This window comes from Lactuca virosa, chromosome 4 (genome assembly GCF_052849685.1).
Source record: "Lactuca virosa cultivar CGN04683 chromosome 4, Lactuca_virosa_CGN04683_v6, whole genome shotgun sequence".
Lineage (NCBI taxonomy): Eukaryota > Viridiplantae > Streptophyta > Magnoliopsida > Asterales > Asteraceae > Lactuca > Lactuca virosa.
Window position 1 is genome coordinate 53,727,876 of NC_136429.1, and position 16,187 is coordinate 53,744,062.

Below are 16,187 nucleotides of genomic sequence, written 5' to 3' on the forward strand. Positions count from 1 at the left end.
GGAAAATGTGGAAAACTAAATCCAAGGTATATCGGACCATTCGAGATTCTTGCTAGAATTGGTCTGGTTGCTTATAAACTCAAACTACCACATGAACTCAGTAACATACATCCCACTTTTCACGTCTCTAATCTCAAGAAGTGTCTGTCTGACGAGACTCTTGTAATCCCACTCGATGAAATCAAGTTAAAGGAGATTCTACACTTCGTAGAAGAACTAGTGGAAATCATGGATAGGGAAGTCAAAAGAACAAAACAAAGTCGTATACCAATAGTAAAGGTTCGCTGGAATGCCAAGCGGGGACCTGAATTCACTTGGGAACGGGAAGATCAAATGAAACAAAAGTATCCACATCTTTTCCCGAGTTCATGAGTACCACTTTAGAAACAATTTTGGGAAGAAATTCCCTCTAACGGGGGGATAATGTAACAACCCGTTATTTCAAGTCAATGTAAATCAAACTTATTCAAATAAAAGTCTAAACCCTAGCCAAGTACTAGTGAAAACTACATTTCAATCCTTGTTGCATTGTATCATCTATAACCTTAGGGTTTGTTTAAAGAGCTAACAACGAAGTAGGGATTGAAACCTAAGCTAAATTAGAGTAGTATAAATGAACATAAGTTAAAAGACTAAGGGTTTAAAACATAAATAACCCTCATAAATGAGTTTTCGCCCAATGTAATCAATTCCAACACGGTTTACGGTTTGGACATTAATTCAAGATGGTGTTTACGGATTTAAATCAAATCATGAGGGGGTATGCGGTTTGCATTTTGGGAGAAAACTCAAGCAAAAGCCCTTTAAGGGCGAAAACTCATTTTGAAGCCCATTTAGGGTGAAAACCCAATAAGGTAGATCCGAAAACACCTCATTTCTAGAAGACCATGAGCAAAAACTCTTTTCCCTTTGACTATAGATCCGAAAACTCATTTCCTTTTGATTTAAATTTGTAAACACTTCATTTTTGGGAGTATAGGACCGTAAACTCTTCAAATATCTTCATATCTTATCCAAAGTTAGCTTCCCAATGTGATTACTACCGTAAAACCTCACATTCACCGCCTCATGAGTTTCCTTCATACTTAAGATACAAATGAATTCATTTGACACATACAGTAAACTCATTTCACTCATATGCTCAAAAAACACATATCAAATCCTTCGCATCTGCAAGAAGTTACCCAGAAACCTTCAAACTTTCATAAGAACTTCTTCACAATTTGTAAGTAATCTATACAATATAGTGTTAATTATCATATTAAATTATTAGCTATCTAATTTATGGATATAATTATGTGTAAAATATAATTAGGATACGGTAATTATACGTATTCTATACCGGGAATCATCGCAACCACATCGAATCTAACCAGAAACACGTACACGAGGTGAGTTCATACCCCTACGTTTTCATGATTTTTCACTGTTTTAGGGGGGGATACAAGTGTAACACAAGATATTTGTGTTAATTTCTAAATGTTTTCAATATTTATTTATTTTTGCCGTTATCAAAATTATATATATATATATATATATATATATATATATATATATATATATATATATATATATATATATATATATATATATAATTAGGGTTCAACAGACTTAGAATTGATAATTTGACTCCATTTCCTATTCCTTGTTTGGTTGTGGGCTTGATGTAGAATTCTTTATTCGACTATCTATTTAATCATAATTATATAAATATTATATTGATATAAGTATAAAATCATTTTAAACTTGTTAAACGAAAATATAATATTTGCAAGCTATCTTAATACCATTCGGGTATAAATGTTGAATTTCATGGGACAACCGTATCACAGAATTTTCGATTTAAACTTACCAAATTATTAACAATACAGAGGTTTCCATTTCAGTAAAAATCAAACATATAAACTACAATAGGTATAGTTTATGGATCATATATACTTCTTTTCATATTCAAAATAACTTACGGAAAACAAACATATAAACTATATTAAATATAGTTTATAAGATATACTTACAGTTTATTTATTTCAAAGTAAATTTTCATTATTCTACACGTAACTGTCAATATAGCATTCGTGAGACTTACTTCAAGTACTTATCCAAGTACCAACCAAGTCCAGAAATTATAAACAGAGTCTCCTGGAGGGAGAGCGTGACACTTGTGTATAGACCTATACGGGACTGACAATCCCGAACCTGAGCTGCTTGCAATAGCTAGGCCGGCAGGCCTGAGGTGACAAATGCCGTACCGATTGCGATTCCTGAAGAACGTCGTGTTAGGGCCATCTTAGATCATCAAGCATGGTTATAATAACTCACAATTTGGTATTGAACAATACGATTAGTGTAAGAATAAGTAAACAGCTTCACATAGTTTTATTAAATAATAAAACTATAATACAGTATTTTACAAGTACAAATACATAATACTAAGTCAGTATAGAGAAAACATACTTTTCATGGTTTCATATGGACTAAAACTATAGCATACTATATCAGAGTACGATAATATTTACACGTTTTGAGTACAACATATTACAACAGAAAATATAGGATTTTCTGGGAAAAACATGTTTACATTTTCAAAGAACAACGACAGATTTCAATTACAAACATGCTTATGAAATCACCAACTTAAATGTTGACACTCTTTTCAAAACTACTTGTATTCTTAGGAAATCAGTAGACAGGTACATCCTCGAGTTTTTGAGAAGACGGAGCTTCATAGACTCGTGTCTTTTAATTTTTGCCATACATTTTGGTGTCAATATACAATGATTTGAACACATATGTAATAACTTATACTTTATCAATACATGGTTATTGTACTTTGATTACTATTATGCAATTGTTGTGATACTGTACATGACGTCATCCGCCCCCGAACGTTTTCGCCGTTCCGGTTTAGGGGTGTGACAAATCCTGACCTCCCCCTCCTGTCGAGGCACCTGCGATGGAACCTGAGCTGCCCCAACCACCAAGCGTGGGCAATTCACCCTAATATAGCCAAGATGACGACAATGATGACACAATTCTACCTCCAGGGTGCATTCCCGGCATAAGTGACCCTTCCATGCGCACCTTCCACATTTAGACTTATCGCACACATTCTCATGTGCTCCTTCATCCTTCGTGCAAACATCATGGCTCCTTGGGTCTCTAACACTAGCCATGGCAACATCCAACTGATCAGGTAGCCGAGTCGGGCCATGAGTCTGCTTCCTCTTCCCCAGTCGCTTATCCGAACCAATCTCCTGTTCCTGGGTTACCCCGAGCATCCCTTCAACCGCCTGAACAACCGCGGTTCGACCCTCGAACCTGGCAACCAATCTATCAGTGACACGCCCAATGATGTCGGGTAACTCCTCGTGTAAGGCTAGTGAAACCTCCACGACAATCCAATCGTGGGATCGACCCTCCTGAAAACATGGTGCATAACCCACCTCTGATCCCAAATGACGAGATTTAGCAATAGGATCCTCCTGAAGGATTCTAGGGATCCACAAGCTTTGGGCTCCAGATGAGCCCCTAACTTCCCTGCTACAATCTCGACCCAAAAGGCCCCGAGATGACCATCCAAGAGCTCCAAAATCCCTTCATTGACTGAACCAAAGATCACCAGAGTCCATTGCTAAATACTGTGGGTAATCTCTGATGAGATGAACTCCCGCATCTGCTTATTGATTGGCTCAATACCTACACCTGAGCCGGAACCAGAACCTGAACCCCCTTCTCGAGTGCCCATCACCATATTGAAAAAAGAACAAAAAGAAAAAGATCAGAACATACCCAAGAATCCTCATCCCACATGCTTCCTAGATTCTCCGAAACTTTCCTTGATTCGAGTATGGATCTTGAGCTTTCAGTAGTACGGACCCAATACTACCTTCCACACCTATCCATACTTTCCTCAAGAATAATCCCAAATCCTCTAAGCCACCTTCTCAAAATGATACTCCACATGACCGCTAAACATCGCAACTAAACAACTGAAGCACTTCCTAGGCTTACCTAGGTTTTCGACCTCACCCTGCCATGTGCTGCTGAAGAACTCTCTGTAATGTCAGTTACCTACTTCATGAATACAATCACATTCAACAAATCTCAGATAATCCATCGAGTAAAAGACTCATCCCTACAATGGTTATAATCAATCGAGAGTTGCGCAATAGGGTCAAATCCATCATTCTGAGATTATCCAACCTTTGTCACATGTGACTTAACATATTCACTTAGTAGCTAGCTCCCATCACTTAAGAATTCCACAAAGCACAAAGCAAGAAGCATTTGTGTACTAGCACTCCAATCCATAGAATAACCAAAGAACATTCAAACTCATCTACTACAACTCATGATAGGAGCTTCCACTCCCTCGCTGCCGATTGCCTTACGCATACCATTATACCATATCTAGCATCCCATGCTTCCTAGGCTACAAGGCATAACATATCAGGCCAATCTATCACTTACTAATAAGAACTAGAATGCAAGTCTACAAGCTCAAACAATAGGCATACAAGGCATATCTCCTATCATCCTATCATTAAAAAACTGAGCAGATCCTTAACCCTAACTAGCATGCGATTCACAGATTCACAGATAAAATCATATCAGATAACATGTATGAGTATTTTGGGAAAAACTTACTTGAGCTCGGATGATTGCATGCACCACACCCTTTCTTGTCTTAGTAAAACTCTTTTCTTAAAATACATTTCTTTTTGAAAAACTTTACCAAATCCTCAGTTTGAGTTCAGATACACCCGAGAGTATGTCCGAGTCCCTCAAACCAAGGCTCTGATACCAACTTGTAACGTCCTACAAATAAAACCATAAAGTTTTTTATTTTTAGATTAATAAAACATCAAACCATATTGTAGTCATAAAACCAAGGTTATCAAATGTATCGATACATCATCAATATCAGAGTAAATCATAAAATGTGAAAACATGTGGTGTGTGCTCTGCAATCATCCCGAGCTCTCTCATATGAAAACCGAAGTACCTGAAACATAAACTGAAAACCGTAAGCACAAAGCTTAGTGAGTTCCCCAAGATACCACATAGCATATATATATATATATATATATATATATATATATATATATATATATATATATATATATATATATAACACATAACGGGCCCCGCCTAATGAGTATAACAGGCCCCACCCTGAATCGCATAACGTGCCTCGCCCACTGAGTATAACGGGCCCCGCCCTAACTCGCATAACGGGCCCCACCCAATGAGTATAACGGGCCCCACCCAATGAGTATAACGGGCCCCGCCCTAACTCGTATAACGGTCCCCGCCCAATGAGTATAACGGGCCCCACCCTAACTCGCAAAACACATACAAATCATATACACATAGCAAGATAATTATATAACATACAAACACATGCAAAAATCACAAAGATAATAGCATATCGTACAATCATCGGGGCCCGCCCACTAAGTATAACGGTCCCCGCCCAAACTTGCATAACGGGCCCCACCCACATACAAATCATATACACATAGCTAGATACTAGTATACAGAATAACCATCTGGCCCCGCCCAGTAAGCATACAAGCACATACATATGCAAGAGTCACGCAGACATCTAGCACCCTACATAACAAACCATGGGCCGACATTGGTGCCTTCGACCCGCTAAACACAGTGAGGAAACTTACCTTGATATACGCATTGGTAACCACCATAGTAATGAAGAACTCTACAACTTCAACTCACTTCCAATCACCTACAGGAAGATACTCGAGTCAATACCCGATCACAGGTCATAGTCACTTGCAACAGTGACTACCTCACATGAAATAACGATTAAGGTTAAGTAAGAACACTTAACCCATTAAGAACCTAATCACCTAAGGGTAGGATTGATTAAGGTTTAACTTAGTCATTCTCGGGTGAAATAATAATCCAATCAACGGCCCAATTATGCGCTCGATCATTATCCAAAATAGAGCTCCCCGATTCTAGAGTTTTTCACATAAAATGATAACTAGGGTTAGTTTTCTACACTTAACCCCTTAAGGACCTAATCCATTAAGTCTAATATTGCATTAAGTTAACAGCTTTAACGTGGGTCCCCACCAACTCCGAAAACTAGGATTTTCTTGACATTAGGGTTTCTAATTAGGGTTTCCATCCCAAACACGTGCCACTCGTACTAAATTTAGTTGATTAGATAATTTAATGTTTAATAAGTCGGGCACCACTCACTGCCACCTCGGGCAGTGGTGGTCGGCGGCGGTCCGCGGCGGCAGGAGGCAGCAGCCACCACTTTTTAATGGTGGTAGTTATAAATTTAAACAAAAACAATATCAAAAGCATTATGGTTCACATAAAACATCCATCCATCCAACACACACACACACACACATACACCCACACAGCCACCCAAGGTGGTGGCTAGTGGCGGTTGAACGGCAGCAACCACCATGGTTGGCTTCCATGATGGTTCACTTGCTTTCCGACCAACAAATACACTCACACACGTCTCTGACTTGCAGCAGTGACACACAAACATACATGAAACATGGGCGCCTACTGAAACACACACACAAATCAACCATCCTCGTGGCGACAGGTGGTGGTCGGAGAGCAATAGCAAGACGGAACAGCCGCTGGAGCGGCAACGTCGGCGCAACAACATAAAGAAATGGACAAGGGAGAAGATTGTGCGATTCCAACCGAGAACAGCAGAAGCAGCAGCAGAATGACGTCAGCTCGTGGTTATCATCGTCATCTGCAACGGGAGCAATGGCGGTGTTGGTAGACAGCTCACATCGGCGACAAAGAAGTTGGCGACGTCGGCTGAGAATGGTGGTCGACGAAACAGCAACACGCGAAGGTTGCCCTCCGCTCCTCGTCGGTCTCGAGCTATTCCGTCGTGGGGGAAAGAAGGGCGATAGTGGTGGTCACTTGGTGGTCTTGGCTGATCGAAAAAGTAAGAATAGAGGGGTGGTGGCGGCTGGAGGGTAAGATACGGCGGCTGCATTCCAAAGATTTAGGGTTAGGGTTGCATGCCCTTAAAAGCGGGGAGGGAAGGAACCGGGTTCAAGTACCGTGTTTAGAATAAACTTGGATACATTTTTACTAGTTGGGTCCCTGCCTCCACAAATTATTTCAGATAAGGTCCAATATTTACACTACAGCCCCTACTCTAAGAAATTCTTTACATTTCAAGCCTAAATGTTACGATTTAACCCCAATATCCAGAAAATATAAATTTTAACACCCCAAGGTGTACACCCCGCTAATTTAATATGACTTACGGATAAAATAAAATATAAAAAATACGTCTCGGGATTTTAAGGTTTATTATTTATTTATTTATTTACTTATTTTATTTTATATGGAATGTTACAACCATCGAGCCTTCCACGACACCGTGTGATTGATCATCGTATTCACTTGTTGCCTAGAAGGAAACCGGTAAATTTCTCCCTTACCGCTACCCACATTATCAGAAGGGTGAGATGGAGAAACTGGTATCCGAAATGTTAACACGGGAAATTATAAGATTTAGTCAAAGCCCCTTCTTATCACCAGTCTTGCTGGTTAAAAAGAAGGATGGAACCTATCGTTTTTGCGTGGATTATCGAGCTTTGAACGCAGTCACCGTTAAAGACAAGTTTCCCATACCCACGATGGATGAGATGTTTGATGAATTGGGGGCGCAGTCATCTTCACCAAACTCGACCTACAAGTCGGGTACCATCAAATCAGGGTGCATGATAGGGACATCTATAAGACGGAATTTTGTACGCACGACAATCATTATGAGTTCCTTGTTATGCCCTTCGGGCACACTAACGCGCCATCCACATTCCAAGCCACTATGAATCGTATTTTCTCTCCATATCTATGCAAATTTTGATGGGTTTTAGGTACAACAAATAAACTAGAAAACAATTCCTAAGTTCACATGCAACCTACTTTGGATCTATGTTTTAACTATTGAACATACAACTTTGAATTGCAAAACTAGAACCCTAGAGGAGAGAGAGGCTAATTTCGAAATTAACAAACTAGGGTTTAGGGTTTACATACCTTTCAATTGTTATAGCAAACAATTGATATTCCCTTGATCTTGATCTTGATCTTCTTGGAAGCTTTAGCACCACAAGTGTAATGCCTCTAATAGAATCACACCCAATGACTAGCAAGAAGGAAAGTAGAAGAGAGAGGGGAGAGGGAGTATGCAAAATCTCGGCCTTAGGGTTTCTTCAAAAGAAAGAGTGACCAAAAACATGAACCAGGAGGCTCCTTATATAGCTGAGGGATCTAGGGTTTAAGGGAAACCCTAGTTATCCTTTGCTTAGGGCCTAAGCAAACCCAAGGGCCTTATCCAAGCCCCTATGGACGAAATTATTACGGTTTCCCCTAAAGATTTCGTCCACCCTCTTCCAAGGGGGTTCTAGAGCCTTCCACTCAACTATTAGATAATTGCAAACTAGTCCCTGCACCTTATAATTAATTCTTTTAACCCCAAAATCAATTCTGATTAGTTTCTGGCTAACAATTAATTAAACATAATGATTTCTAATTAATATATTAATCCATTAACATATTAATAAATCATTTATATATATATATATTAATTTATTAATCTTATAAATTAATATCTCTCCTTTCATAATTTCCTTGTCCAGTTGCTAGGTTGAGGGCAACCCAAAAGGACTGTGCTGCTATCAATTCAAGTACATACCAATTATAGTTATGGGCTTAGACACCTAATCCAACAGTCTCCCACTTGGATAAGTCTGTAACTATAATTGCTAGTATGCCTTCTAAATTTGACCAGCAAATTGTAGCTTCCAAAAGCTGCTGCCGAACTCTGACCCAGTCAGTTACGTGTCCTAAGATAAGTGATCATATAACCCTTCGTTCTGCTTGATATCCCCAGACAAAAGACATGGAATGTAATCAATCTGTTTGTCCAGAATCTATGTTTCCCGATTCCTGATTTGTGATGATGTAGGACTTCTAATCGAACACATCAATTTAGTCCTGGCTGGGCCCAGCACATAAGTCAACACCAAATCATCGAGGGGCCCACAGATATCGCTTTTCCTGATAGGGCAAAAGGAACGAATAAACGTTGACTCATATGCTTGTATCTTTTACTCATCAAATTGTGGATGACAATACGTTTTATAACACCAAGTTACTGATGCGTTTTCGTATCACCAATGCACAACCGACTTGTAAATTACAACTCATATATCTTCGTTTCAAGATTATAAGATATTACCGTCTCAGTATTACTCGTGATGAATTCCATGAAGTGATACTCTGAGCGAGGGTTTATCCAATACTCAAATCTCAATTTCTGAGTACTCATGAACATTGCAGCAATTCTATTGCCATGTCTATCCTTAGACAATCTGCAATCCAATTCATGACAGTCTTAATTCACTACTTACTTCCAAGAGTACGAGCGACTGTGGAGTTTGAATAATCTCATTATTCAGGAAGTAAAACATGCAAAAATGAAACACAATAATAAACAATCGACAAAAGGTAGTAGCCAAACTTATAAATAATACTTTATTATTTAATCACCAAAAGTCAATTACATTTACTTTGTTACAAGTTTCAAAAACTAATCTAACTACTAAAACTAATATCATCTTTCAGTCCTATGCTCCGAGCATGCTGAATATGCTTAGCCCTACTCAGACCCTTTGTGAGAGGATCTGCTGGGTTATCTTCAGATGACACCCTCTTTACTATAAGATGGCCTTCTTCTACTCTATGTCTGATGAAATGGTACTTTCTGTCGATATGTCTGGTCTTACCATGATCTCTTGGTTCCTTTGTCAAGGCAACCGCTCCTTCATTATCGCAGAACAGTTCCATAGGCTCCTGGATGGTTGGAACAACTCCGAGATCCCCGATGAAGTTCCTCAACCAAGCTGCTTCTTTCGACGCTTCACTTGCTGCTATGTACTCTGATTCACAAGTAGAATCAGCCACCGTATTTTGCTTGGAACTCTTCCAAGTAACTGCTCCTCCATTCAGTAAAAACACCCAGCCTGACTGAGAACGGAAGTTATCTCTATCCGTCCGAAAGCTGGCATCACTGTAACCATCTACTCTCAAAGTATCACTGCCACCAAGCACAAGGACCCAGTCCTTTGTCCTTCGCAAATACTTGAGTATATTCTTAACTGCTACCCAATGAGCTCTACCTGGGTTTCCCTGATAGCGACTGACCATGCTCAAAGCAAATGCCACATCAGGGCGAGTACATGTCATAGCGTACATGATCGATCCGACAGCGGAAGCATAAGGTACACGACTCATGTCATCTATTTCAACATCTGTACTCGGGCATTGAGTCTTACTCAATTTGGTATTGCTCTGGATAGGTAGCTCTCCCTTCTTGGAGTTTTCCATACTAAACCTCTTTAGTACCTTATCCAAGTATGTTCTCTGACTAAGTCCAATTAGTCTCTTCTTTCTATCTCTCAATATTCTAATCCCAAGAATATAGGCAGCTTCTCCAAGGTCTTTCATGGCAAAACACTTTCCAAGCCAAGACTTAACTTCTTTCAAGGTTGGAACATCGTTACCAATGAGTAATATGTCATCGACATATAACACCAGAAAAGTTACTATACTCCCACTAGCCTTGATATACACACAAAACTCATCTTCACTTCTAGAGAAACCAAACTCTTTGACTTTCTCATGGAAGCAAAGATTCCAACTGCGAGATGCTTGTTTCAATCCATAAATGGATTTCTCAAGCTTGCACACTCTATTGGGGAACTTTGCATCAACAAAACCATCTGGCTGACTCATGTAAACATCTTCAGCCAACTTCCCATTAAGGAAAGCAGTTTTGACATCCATTTGCCAGATTTCATAATCATGAAAGGCAGCTATGGCGAGCAATATCCTAATAGATTTAATCTTAGCTACTGGTGAGAAGGTCTCATCATAGTCAACCCCTGGGGTTTGAGTGAAACCTTTTGCAACCAGTCGAGCCTTGAATGTGTGCACATTTCCATCCATGTCTGTCTTCTTCTTGAAGATCCATTTGCACCCAACTGTCTTGCGACCTGGTGTACTATCAACCAAATTCCAAACTTGGTTGTCATACATGGACTTAATCTCGCTGTCCATTGCCTCTTTCCACTTGGAAGCCTCTGGGCCTGCCATTGCTTCCTTATAAGTGACTGGTTCATCTAAGTTTACCAGTGTTCTGTCACTTATGAATGTGTCACCATCTGAAGTAATATGAAAACCATACAACTCAGGTGGCACACTTACCCTAGTGGATCTTCTAAGAGGTAATGAGTTATCAATTGGTTCAACAGGAACTGTTTCCTCTGGTTGAGTGCTAGTGTCATCTAAGGTTCCCTCATTAGCTGACTCTTGAATTTCTTCAAGGTCAATAGTGCTCCCACTGTCCTCTTTGAATATGAGCTCTCTTTCAAGAAAGACTCCTCTTCGTGCTACAAAGACCACGTTTTCACTAGGCCTGTAGAACAAATATCCAAAAGACTGCTTTGGGTAACCAATGAAAACACATTTCTCACTTCTAGCTGCTAGCTTGTCGTGAGTCTCTCGTCTTACGAAAGCTTCACAACCCCAGACTTTAATATGTGCTAACGAGGGAACTTTCCCTGTCCACATTTTGTGAGGTGTTTTGGCAACCTTCTTTGTAGGGACAAGATTGAGGATGTGGGCGGCTGTCTCTAAGGCATACCCCCAGAAGTGAATAGGAAGCGAAGCCCGACTCATCATAGAACGAACCATGTCTAACAAGGTTCGATTGCGCCTCTCAGCTACACCATTTAACTGTGGTGTCCTAGGAGGAGTCAATTGTGAGACTATCCCACATTCTTTCAGATAGTCGTTAAACTCGATACTAAGATACTCCCCGCCTCTATCGGATCTAAGTATCTTTATCTTTCTGCCCAATTGATTTTCGACTTCATGCTTAAACTCTTTGAACTTTTCAAAAGTTTCTGACTTATGCTTGATCAAGTAGATATATCCATATCTGCTATAATCGTCAGTGAAAGTCACATAGAATCGATTAGCATCTCTTGTAGTTGATCTGAAGGGCCCACACACATCCGTGTGTATGAGATCCAACAGACCTTCACCTCTTTCACAAGACCCTGTGAATGATGATTTTGTCATCTTTCCCAAAAGACAAGATTCACACATATCATTTGATTTTAGGTCAAATGATTCCAACACTCCATCCTTTTGGAGTTGGGCTATGCGTTTCTTGTTAATGTGTCCAAGACGACAATGCCACAAGCATGCCTTGTCTACACTATTAGACAAGTCAATATTAAGTACACTATTTCCTAGGCTATCAACACAAGTCACTGTTTCATACACACCATTACAAGGCAAAGCTTCAAACATAAAAACACCATTCTTATAAACAGAAATTGAACCATTCAAATCATTAAAAGAATATGTAAAACCTTGTCTGAACAATGCATGAAATGAAATAATGTTTCTCGTCATCTCAGACGAATAGCAACAATTTATTAAATCTAATCTAACATCATTACTAAGCAGAAGCTGATAAACTCCGATCTTGGTTACTGGTGAAGACTTTCTGTTTCCCATGATCAGGTTTATCCTTCCTCGCTCTATCTCCTCACTTTCCTTTAGACCCTGCAAATCAGAACATATATGAAAACCACATCCTGTATCAAGGACCCATGAACGAGAAGATAATGAGTTATTAGCAGAAATAGTGTAAATACCTGCCGAAGATGGCTTCACTTTGCCATCCTTGATATCTTGCAGATATTGTGGGCAAGATCTCTTCCAATGCCCCTTTTGGTTGCAGTAAAAGCAAACTGCCTCTTTTGGATCAGAAACATGGGGAGTGGAACCATTGGGCTTAGCCTTTGGGCCATTACTAGATGACCCAGCTTGAGCCTTGCTCTTCCAGTTTTGCTTGGGAGGACCTTTCCTCTTTTTCCCCTTTCCCTGTCCAATAGCCAAAACAGGGGCACTCGTAGGTGTGGAGGGTATACTTTTACCCTTCATCCCTGCCTCAGCTGTCTGCAACAAGTTGTGCAATTGGGCCAATGTCTGCTCAGTATTGTTCAAATGGTAAGTTAGAATAAACTGACCATAACATTCAGGAAGTGAGTTCAAGACCATGTCAATGGCCAATTCCTCATCAAAGTGAATATTGAGCTTGACCAAACGCTCTATGTAGCGTTGCATTCTTTGCACATGTGACACTACCGACTCCCCATCCTTCATCTTGCAAGCCATGAGTGACTTGACTACTTCGAACTTTTCTTGACGAGCTCGCTTATGGTACTTTTCCATAAGGTCCTTGTTCATCTCGAAAGGCCAGTAGTCCTCATAGTACCTCTGCAGTTCTGGGGACATAGTTGCCACCATGATGCATGCCACTTTGGTAGCATCATCGTAATGTTTCTTGTAGGCAGCAAGATCTTCAGGAGTAGCTTCATTCTCATCAAGCTCTTTGAGCTCCTTTTCAAGAACATATTCTTTGTTCTCGAAACGAAGAGCCATCTTGATGTTGCGCATCCAATCGTTATAGTTTGAGCCATCCATAACGACTTTGGAGCAGATATTGAGCAAAGAGAAGTTCTGGTTGGAGGAGGATGAAGCAGAAGTGTTTCCAGGAGTAGACATCTGAAAAGAAAGAAAGTTTTAGTTAGATTTCAAGATACCTTAATAGAATAACCCAAAGATATAATATCAAGGTTAGGATCCAACTATGAAGATTCACAACTTAGAAATGGGATGCCGAGATCCAAGTGCAAATTTCATAAAGGTAGGTGAATGACGATTCACCAATTCCACCATTAGACGAAACAAACGAAGTGAAATTCCTAATTCTTTTGAGATACATTGAAACTATTCAATGGCATGTTTTAATCTCAGATTATGCTCTTCTATTTGTGACTGGGATGCCGAGGATCACAAACAAGATGTGAATAACCATGCAAATGTGCTTGGTAACCTCATTGTCTTTATCATTAACTATTGATGTGCTGGTAAACCACACACGCTCCATCAAAATGACAATTATGAGATACCCATTACTACTCTTTATTAGTGCCTTTTAGTGTGCTGGTTAACCACACACGCTCCACTAACGACCAATAAAGCATAATGTGCAATTTCATGGATTAGCATACTTTTCACATTTTTCCTAAAGTAACTAGAGTTGGGATTTTGAAAATAATGTTCTAGTACTTTCTTTAATATCATTATACTTTTAATGAGAAGTAGTTGTCCTATCAAATCCGTTATGCTAACGACCCTCCACTAATCAAGGAAGCGGTGGGTGAGAGTGGACACCCATTCAACTACCATTTTATAGGCAGTTTCCTTATACCCCCCTTATAGATTAGCTTCGTGAATGAGGCATACTAGCGATTTGACTGACCATGTTCTTATACATATATAATATTAAACTTTTAATTATAATATATATATATATAAGGTGTGTTTTAAAACATTTTAAAACTTCAAGGGTTTATGAATTTCGAAATTTAAGCTATTAAATTTAAATTTAAATAAACCAATTAACTAGATTTAATATTTATCTTTTAATTAACTATTAATCAAATTATTAAATCTTGTAAGGATTATCTAATTAAATTAATCCATTAATTTAATCCTAATCCTTATCCCTCTAAATTTCGAAAAATAGGGTAAGGATAATTATCCAATTAATCTAATTAAGCAACAATTATCCAAAACAAGAAATCCTAAAACTTCTAAGCAAATTTCGAAATTTACAAGGGAGGAGGCTAGGGTTTTCAAAACCCTAACCCTAATTTCGATTAGGGTTCTTTGGAGGCTAGGGTTTTCGAAAAAAACCCTTTGATCCAAAACCCTAGAAATCGAAAATTTTGGCCTTTAGGGTTTAATAGCTATAAACCCTAATTTGCAATTCAACAATTGTAGCAATTCAATTTAAAACAACAATGGCTCTGATACCACTGATGGGTTTTAGGTACAACAAATAAACTAGAAAACAATTCCTAAGTTCACATGCAACCTACTTTGGATCTATGTTTTAACTATTGAACATACAACTTTGAATTGCAAAACTAGAACCCTAGAGGAGAGAGAGGCTAATTTCGAAATTAACAAACTAGGGTTTAGGGTTTACATACCTTTCAATTGTTATAGCAAACAATTGATATTCCCTTGATCTTGATCTTGATCTTCTTGGAAGCTTTAGCACCACAAGTGTAATGCCTCTAATGGAATCACACCCAATGACTAGCAAGAAGGAAAGTAGAAGAGAGAGGGGAGAGGGAGTATGCAAAATCTCGGCCTTAGGGTTTCTTCAAAAGAAAGAGTGACCAAAAACATGAACCAGGAGGCTCCTTATATAGCTGAGGGATCTAGGGTTTAAGGGAAACCCTAGTTATCCTTTGCTTAGGGCCTAAGCAAACCCAAGGGCCTTATCCAAGCCCCTATGGACGAAATTATTACGGTTTCCCCTAAAGATTTCGTCCACCCTCTTCCAAGGGGGTTCTAGAGCCTTCCACTCAACTATTAGATAATTGCAAACTAGTCCCTGCACCTTATAATTAATTCTTTTAACCCCAAAATCAATTCTGATTAATTTCTGGCTAACAATTAATTAAACATAATGATTTCTAATTAATATATTAATCCATTAACATATTAATAAATCATTTATATATATATATATATATTAATTTATTAATCTTATAAATTAATATCTCTCCTTTCATAATTTCCTTGTCCAGTTGCTAGGTTGAGGGCAACCCAAAAAGACTGTGCTGCTATCAATTCAAGTACATACCAATTATAGTTATGGGCTTAGACACCTAATCCAACAAATTTGTTATAGTAGTTGTTGATGACATTTTAATTTACAGCACAAATCTTAATGCACATATGGAGCACTTGCAATGTGTGTTTCAATGTCTACAGGATAACCAGTTTTGGTTCAAGAAATCTAAGTGTGTGTTTGGTGCCTCATCCTTGGAGTACTTAGGCCACATGATTCCGGGAAGAGGTGTCAAAATGGATCCTAATAAGGTGACAGATGTAACCACGTGGCCCGTAACCAAAATACAAAGACATGTGTGTGGTTTCTTGGGGCTTGTCGGCTACTATCGCCGGTTTATCCGTGTCTATAGGAAATTAAACACACTCTC